Source organism: Cibotium barometz, chromosome 37 (assembly GCF_041138505.1).
Source record: "Cibotium barometz isolate CiBa-2024 chromosome 37, ASM4113850v1, whole genome shotgun sequence".
NCBI lineage: Eukaryota > Viridiplantae > Streptophyta > Polypodiopsida > Cyatheales > Cibotiaceae > Cibotium > Cibotium barometz.
Window position 1 is genome coordinate 21,979,753 of NC_141082.1, and position 7,683 is coordinate 21,987,435.

Here is a 7,683-nt window from a genome sequence, read left to right on the forward strand (position 1 = left end):
CCTTGGGCTTCAACAATTCTATTGGTGAAGAAAAAAGAAGGGTCTATATGACTATGTGTAGACTATTGTATTTTGAATCAAATCATGATTAAGAACATTAGGGGGGTGGGGAGGTGGCAAAAAAGCCCCCTCTTAGAGAGAGAAAAGAAACTCCCCAACCAATCACAGAGCTGGAATTGGGTACCCAGGGACTCTGCATGTCAACATCAGTTACAGAATTTTCCCTTTTTTTCCTTTTATTTTTCATTTCTCTCCTTTATTATCACTTTCTTTTGTAGTTTTGAAACTGTGAGGGGAATACAAGGAGATCAATCTTGCTCATAATTCTTAAATCTCCTTCCCTCTCAAAAGTAAATTTTCCCCCAAAACAAATGTTCCCTCCCAAAACGTCTCCTCTTCCTTCACGAGCTGTGTTTTGTGCACATCTTCTCTTTTAGTACAGCTCACCCAATGGTGCCTAGAACATTCCACAGAATAACCTTGGAGAAGTACAAGGAGATGCTTGGAGATACTATTCAGCAAGAGGTAAGAGGAAGACCCACAAGCTTCGTGGACTCGTATGTAATATTAAACTCCAAGTCAGAATCAGACGAATGGGAGCCCATCAAAGTCAGCGGGTTTTCATGGGTAACCCTTCTCCCTTCACAGAAGGGACCCTGCATGGCAAGAAGAAAAAGAATGCGTTAAGGGACACCAAGAATCAGTGGAAGGCCTGCATCATCTCCTTCAAATCCTTTGACAATAAGGTGCTCGTTGAAGTGCAGCACGTTTACAACAAAAACTAACTAGCATTGCGGTATCACTCGTCATTCCCATCAAACTAAGAGTACAAAAAGACTTTGCTTTCTTATATTTGTTGTCCCACGCCTATGCCCTGGACAGGGCGAAGGTGGAGTGGGGCTGGACACAGAGACAGGTCACCCTCTTTTTGGAGAGACTCCGCACCCGGACAGACAGTGACTATTCTCCCTCCAAGCCGGCGCCCAAGACTCACAGAGTGGAGGGCAGCTCATCCGGGCCGGCTGAGAGGGGTGAGCCAGTGGGGGCGGCTGCTTCACTTGCAATAGCTCACCCATGAGGATCCTCTCATGGAACATCCAGGGTCTTGGTGGACCTCGCTGCTACATTGGTCGGGGCAGACTTCGCCAGGAGATCCAGAGGGCTCTCGTTGGAGGACCCATAGATATCCTTTTCATCCAGGAGCACCAACTTTCTGCCGGGCGTACCCGCACCTGCACCTGCAGGAAGATCTTGCCAGGCAGGAGTCACACTTTTTGGTCACCGGCATATGGCTCCCAGGGGAACCAGGGTGGAGTATGCATCTCAGCAGTGAGCAACTTCTATCCGAGGTTGTGGATTCTGGCACTCTGGTCCAGGGTCGAGTGCAGTGGATCATCCTTCGGGTTGGGGAAGACCGCATTGGCTTCCTCAACTTCTACGCCCCTAATGGGGCGACCGGGAGAGCTGAGTTCTGGGGAGGAGCACCATTAGGCAGTCCCTCCCCATGGCAGACCATTGGTGTGCCTAGGGGGGATTGCAACATGCTGGAGGATGCAGAGGACAGGATGAGGGGCAGCCAAGAGACCATTCATGGGCCGGAGCTCGCTGCCTAGGAGGAACTAGTGCTGCAGGTGAGAGGCCAGAATCCGTGGACTCTCTCGGAGTTTGGCAGGTTGCAGGGGAGTTTATCTTTCTCGCGCTTGGATAGACGGGCCACAGGAGTTAACCTTTCCTGCATCGACAGGTTTTACATTGATGAGTGGGCTTGCGATAGAGGTGGCACTGTGGGTATACTTGCAGGCTCCTCGTTTTCAGACCACTTTCCAGTGCTTCTCGAGATCGAGGACCCTACGAGAGGAGAGCGAGGCCAGAGCGTCCTGATTCCAGATTGTCTCATAGAGGAGCCCGAGATTGTGACCAGAGTTGAGCAGGTCTGGCAGGAGCTTCAGTTTAGGAGAGGATCGGCAGCCAGCGATCTTGACAGGGGTTTGCAGGAGATCAGTAGGATGCTCAGACAAGCTGCCCTGGACCGTCTGGAGGCTTTCAGAGAGCAGGAGAGGAGCCTGCGGAGGAGTCTAGACTTCAGGAGAGGGATCCTACGAGCCCTTAGATTTCAGAGCAGATGGAGTCAGCTCGCACAGAGATCAGATCCATCGAGGAGAGGAGGGTGGAGTTCCGATTCCATGCTCGGGCTTCTTTTTGGACACAGGCTGGAGACAGAGTGACTCGAGATTTCTTTGAGGCGACAGGGCCTCGCTTCAGACGAGAGGGTCTCAGGCGTCTTCGGCAAGCTGATGGCCAGGTAGTGGTGGATTCCCCCAGGGTTCGGGCGATCACCACAGATTTTTACAGGGATCTGCTCTCTGCTGAGCCAGCAGATGACAGGGTGAGAGAGGCTCGAGAGGCAGTTTGGAGCTTCACGAGACCGGTTGTGCTGGCCCATTTGCAGCACTCCCTTCTCTCCCCCTTCTTGGATACGGAACTGGAGGTGGCTCTTCAGGCACTTCCTCGGGGCAAATGCCCAGGAGAGGACGGTCTCTCAGTGGCTTTCTTCGATAGGTACTGGGGTCTCTTGCTTAGGGGTTTCAGATTCGCATTCCAGGAGATCATGGAGTCGGGAGACATGCCGGACAGCATGGCAGAGGGGTTGATTCACTTGATCCCCAAAGAGGGAGGAGACAGACTGGAGATTAGATAGTGGAGACCGATCACCTTGCTAGGCACGGCCTACAAGGTCCTAGCTAAGGCGATCAGCAGGCGGCTTCAGCCTCACCTTCCGGACATCATCCACTCCACGCAGACAGGCTTCATCCACGATAGGAGCATCCTGGATAACATCTTCTCTTTTTGGGAGGCTACGGCTTTGGCTAGATTTCGGCAGGAGGATCTGGCAGTGCTCCTTCTCGACTTCGAGAAGGCATATGATCGGGTGGACTGGGCCTTCTTGGAAGGCACTATGGAGAGGATGGGCTTCCCCCCTCAGTGGATCCGTGGGGTCTCTGCACTCTACACATCGGCTCATAGCCAGGTGCTGATACAGGGCGTGCGCGGAGAGAGGTTCCAGGTCTCGCGCTCGGTGCGACAGGGGTGCCCCTTGGCGCCCTTTCTTTTTCTTTTTGTGGCGGAGGCCATGAGCACTTTCTTGACCACACAGGATACAGGTTTGCGGGGCCTCTAGCTCCCCATCCACACCTCGGAGGAGCTCCTAGACTCGAAGTTTGCGGATGACACTGCTGTCTATCTTCAAGGAGGGGAGGAGAACCTCCGCCGCTTCGCCTCAGCCATGGATAGGTTTTGCAGAGCTTCGGGCGCTTTGATCAACTAGCACAAGTCGTGTGGGTTGTGGGTCCGTTCTGTGCCCCCCCCCCCCGACTTGGAGGCCAGTTGATGGGTTTCAGTGGCTGCCCCCCGGCACTAGAGTGCGCTATTTGGGATGCTATGTGGGCATTGACATATCTCCGGAGCAACAGATAGCCCCCCTTCTTCTGAGCATTCGGAAGAAGCTTCTGTATTGGAGTACCGCTCGTTTATCTCTGGCTGGCCGAGTGGTTGTGGCCAACCAGGCTCTGCTTGCTACCATGTGGTACATCACTTCTTGCTGGGCCTTCTCTCGGGCGTGCATTGGCCAGGTGCAGAGGCTCATCAGGAACTTTCTTTGGTCCGGTGGCGACGGGCGGCCCGCCAGGGCCAAGGTGGCATGGGCTGTGATCACTCAGCCGAGGGAGAGAGGCGGCCTGGGCATAGTTGATCCTTTTTGTCAGAGCCGAGCTTTGCTTGGCAAGTTGGTGGTTCGTGGCCTCCTACCAGGCGCTGAGCCGTGGAAGGAGTTTCTTGTTTCCAGGATTCTCAGCTGCACTCCTTCTCTTAGCGGCCCCTAGACCCCCAGCATCAGGTGGATCTTTACAGAGGAGTGGGCCTTGGCTTTGAGGAGCGTTTTGCAGCTAGCCTTCTGAGGGCCTGGGAGCATCTGAGGCCATCACTCTTCCAGACTCCCCCGGGCTTCGAGGAGTGTTTTGCAGCTAGCCTTCTGAGGGCCTAGGAGCATCTGAGGCCATCACTCTTCCAGACTCCCCCGGGCACCGATGAGGAGCGCCTGAGGCAGCCATTGATCTGGAACTCCTTGATCCGACTTCCCAGTGGTCATATGGTTGGATCGCGATCTCACGTGTCGTGGGGCCTATTGAGCTCCGGCCCAGCCCAGTCCCTAGACGACTGGATATGTTTTCAGTAGCTGCCTCTAGAGGTTCAGGAGAGGAGACTCAGCGGGATGAGGGGCAAAGAGTTGATGAGGCAGGACATTGAGGCGGCCATCCCCCGGGAGTGGCGGACTCCAGTACAGGACCCTCCACTTCCACAATGGATGGGCGTCTTTACTCGGCATGAGATCCTTCTAGCGGTCTGTGGCTCAGCAGAGAGAGTCGCCCCACTCACCTTCGAGGTGGGAGAGGGAGGCCAGCTTCAGAGGACCCAACTAGATTTGGATGAGTTCCAGGGTTGTATCTTTCAGAGGGTGCGAGTGGTCGGCTTTCATCAGAGACAGTGGCATGTAGACCCCTCACCGGCCTCGATAGGGGAGGACTATTCTTGGAGATTATGGGCTTGGGACAGCAGGCCTCTTATTCGCCTTCAGTGGGATCCAGGCGAGTGGCTTTGGCGAGATCCCTACTCGGCCCCTACCAGCCGAGGCACCCCCTTTTTTCAGTACATAGCGAGGCTGGGGCGGCGGATCCAGAGGCACAGGATAGCGGGCACCCCGGCCGCGGCGGCCGAGCATTGGCAGCGACAGGGGCTCTCCCCTGCCCTCCTTAGGGACTTTTGGCAGTGCCTTTGGGCCAGCTTCCGGCCCCGGAAGGTGACGCTTTTTCTCTGGCTTACAGCGCATAGAGGACTGGCTGTGGGGGCTTGGCTAGCTTTTGGTAGACACCCAGTGTCCTGCCCTCGGTGCGGCCATGCACAGGAGTCGCAGCAGCACTGCTTATGGGATTGCCCACAAGCACAGCAGGTCTGGCAACGCGCTCTCAGGATGGTTTTTGCAGGCTCGCCAGGTGAGATGATGGTGACGTGGGGTGCGGTGGCTTGGGCCACGGACAGCGGCCCGGCCCTTGGATACGAGGACGTCCCTGGCAGTGTGACCATCCAGGTCTCTGACAGGGCGATGGCGGTGGTTCCGATGCCAGACTTCTCTTCGGCAGTCTCCCAAGAGGGGGACAGGCACAGATGGGAGATGATCAGTAGCATGACGGCTTGGCACATATGGAGAGCTCAATGCAGGGAGGCCATAGACCGCCAAGCGACTCCACCGGCGGAGGTCATACAGGCCCTCTGGGTGGACATCATTCACACCTTGAGAGGACACTGGGGAAACTTCAGGGCGACTCGGATCGCATGAGAGATCGCCGCAAGGCGTTCCTCCGCACTTGGCAGCCTGGCCCTTTCCTCATCTCGCGAGGGGCGAGGATGTCACTTGGCACTACAGGCCTCCAGTTTGGCTCTTCTCACCTCCCGCATGTACTACTAGGTAGCCCCCCCCAGAGAGCGGCCAGCCACGGGGGTGGAGCTCTGGTGTTCACTGTGTTTATTATCCCTCCTTGTGAGGTGAGCTTTGTAGCCTTATGGCGTTTTCTCATTAACTAATAGAAGGATCGTTTTTCCAAAAAAAAAAACAATGGTATTGATTAAATTTTTTACTGGTCTTTGTAGATATCTTTCCCTCGGATATCTATGAATGGCAGCCAATCAGAGCATTACAGGTCTATTAGATGTCTAGTATGCAGAGATGGGAGAAGAAGTATACCGGATGAACCAACAAATAAAAAATGAGGTTTTCTTCTACAATACATTTTATGAGACTCCTTCAACAGGCCAAGCATATGGTGCTCTTCTTCACATTCCTCTCCCTCCTCTCCATAGCCAAGAGTGGGCAATGCCATGCATGCAAACAGTTGAGTCTGTGCAGACAACTTGTAGCAGACATAAAGAATGACATGAAGGTGACATTTGGGTCAAAAAGGGTTCATGTGAAATGGCTTGTTCCCTGCAATGTTTTTGTTGATTTGTTTCAACAGAGTGCACCCATGAAGAAGACAAGGACAATGTATACTCTTTCAAAATGTGATGAAATTATCATTCATGATCTCTTTGGAGAAGCCTGCTTGACCAAAGAGGTCTATACAGGAAGAGAGTTGGTCAAGGCAGAGTTAAACCCTTCATCTGCTTCTTTTAGGTACATCATCAAGACCCTAGAGCTACATACGACCTTCTCTTTCAGGAAACACCATATTAGATAATTTGAAAAAAATCCCATTCCCATTTGAAAAATGGGAGCATGGTGAACTTGTCCAAAAGTTTGTCAAAACCCCCTCGTGTGACATATCATTGGAAAGATCTTGAAGAGTAGAATCTAAATCTATGATCTCCGACAAATTTGGAGTTAGTATGTTTAAGATATGTCCAAAACTATATGGAGTAATTGATTCCCAAAATGTGAGATTTTTCCCAAATTACCTAATATTGACTTAGGAGAGGTACGCACACGAAGGAACATCGTGGAGAGAAATGGAGCATACAGGTGAAGAAGCAACAATGCTTGCAACAACAACAGTGTTCTTGAACAACGAGGAGGTAGAAGTGATAAAAGTGGAGTGTTGGTGGTCTTTATTTGATGTTCGACAACTTTTACAAGGAAATGGATGCTACCCTGAAGATTTTGTTTTCCTTCACCTCAACAAAGTTATTCGCAAGAGAAGAGAAACCAGTCTTACAATACAAAAACTCTTTGAAAACCAGGATGTATTCCACTTAAACATCTCTGCAATGTAAACCTTGTTCAAGCATTTTATGTAAGACAATTAGTCACAAACATTTTGGAAAACGTGTCTTTTTAAGCTTGATTGTATTTCTTTAATTCGAAAAAAATTCTACTGTGTTTACATATTCAGCTACACTTTCCTGGCAAAACACAGTCACTCACCTTTAGTTCAATGGTTAGGCTTGGAACGCACCTCCTCCACAATAAGTCTGTCTGTTAATAACTCTTTTCTTCTTAAACTTGTAAAGAGGTTTTTCACCAAACTTCAAATTTACTTACGCATGATATACAGGAAAAAGAATGTATTTCATTGTCTCCAAAAACCCACGATCTTTGATAAAAAAATCCTTGTGCCTATGATCCCGGAGCAGCATTATGCTTAGAAACATCGAATAGCGGCAAACTTTGTCAAGCGGATCACCCTTCATGCAAGTGCTGTGGAGCCAAGCTGTGCTAGCATCGATCAGGTCATCGCCGAGAACAACAAACTCTGTATTCGTGACAGAATGCGCATGTTATCATTATCGTTCTCTAGCACTGTTTGTATCTTTGGAGCTTCTTCTTTCTTTCCTTGTTGCCGCTTTTCAACAATGTGCTTCTGCACCCAGCCTCACCAGGCTGTCTTTGACATGGGTGCATAGCTTAGTGCATACTGGTCTTTCCATAGTCTTTTCACAAGGTGCAAATCTTTTTGCATCAGGGTGACCCTTTGCCTATGTAAACAGCCACTCCATGCCATCGGCCATGAGGTCGATAAGGTGCGCTTCTGCTACCTCTTGCATGGTACACAATGCCGCATGTGTCACTCTATACTCTCCGTAAGCCTGGAGGGTCTTGCGCACGACCCTGGCAAAGCTAAGGCGTGGGATCAGCAA

The 7,683-nt window shown here is 51.4% G+C and overlaps 1 pseudogene; it reads left to right on the forward strand.

The window, feature by feature from the left end:
- The first annotated feature begins 593 nt into the window (after nucleotides 1-593).
- LOC147617069 (uncharacterized) lies at nucleotides 594-6,287 on the forward strand (annotated as a pseudogene).
- The last annotated feature ends 1,396 nt before the right edge of the window (nucleotides 6,288-7,683 follow it).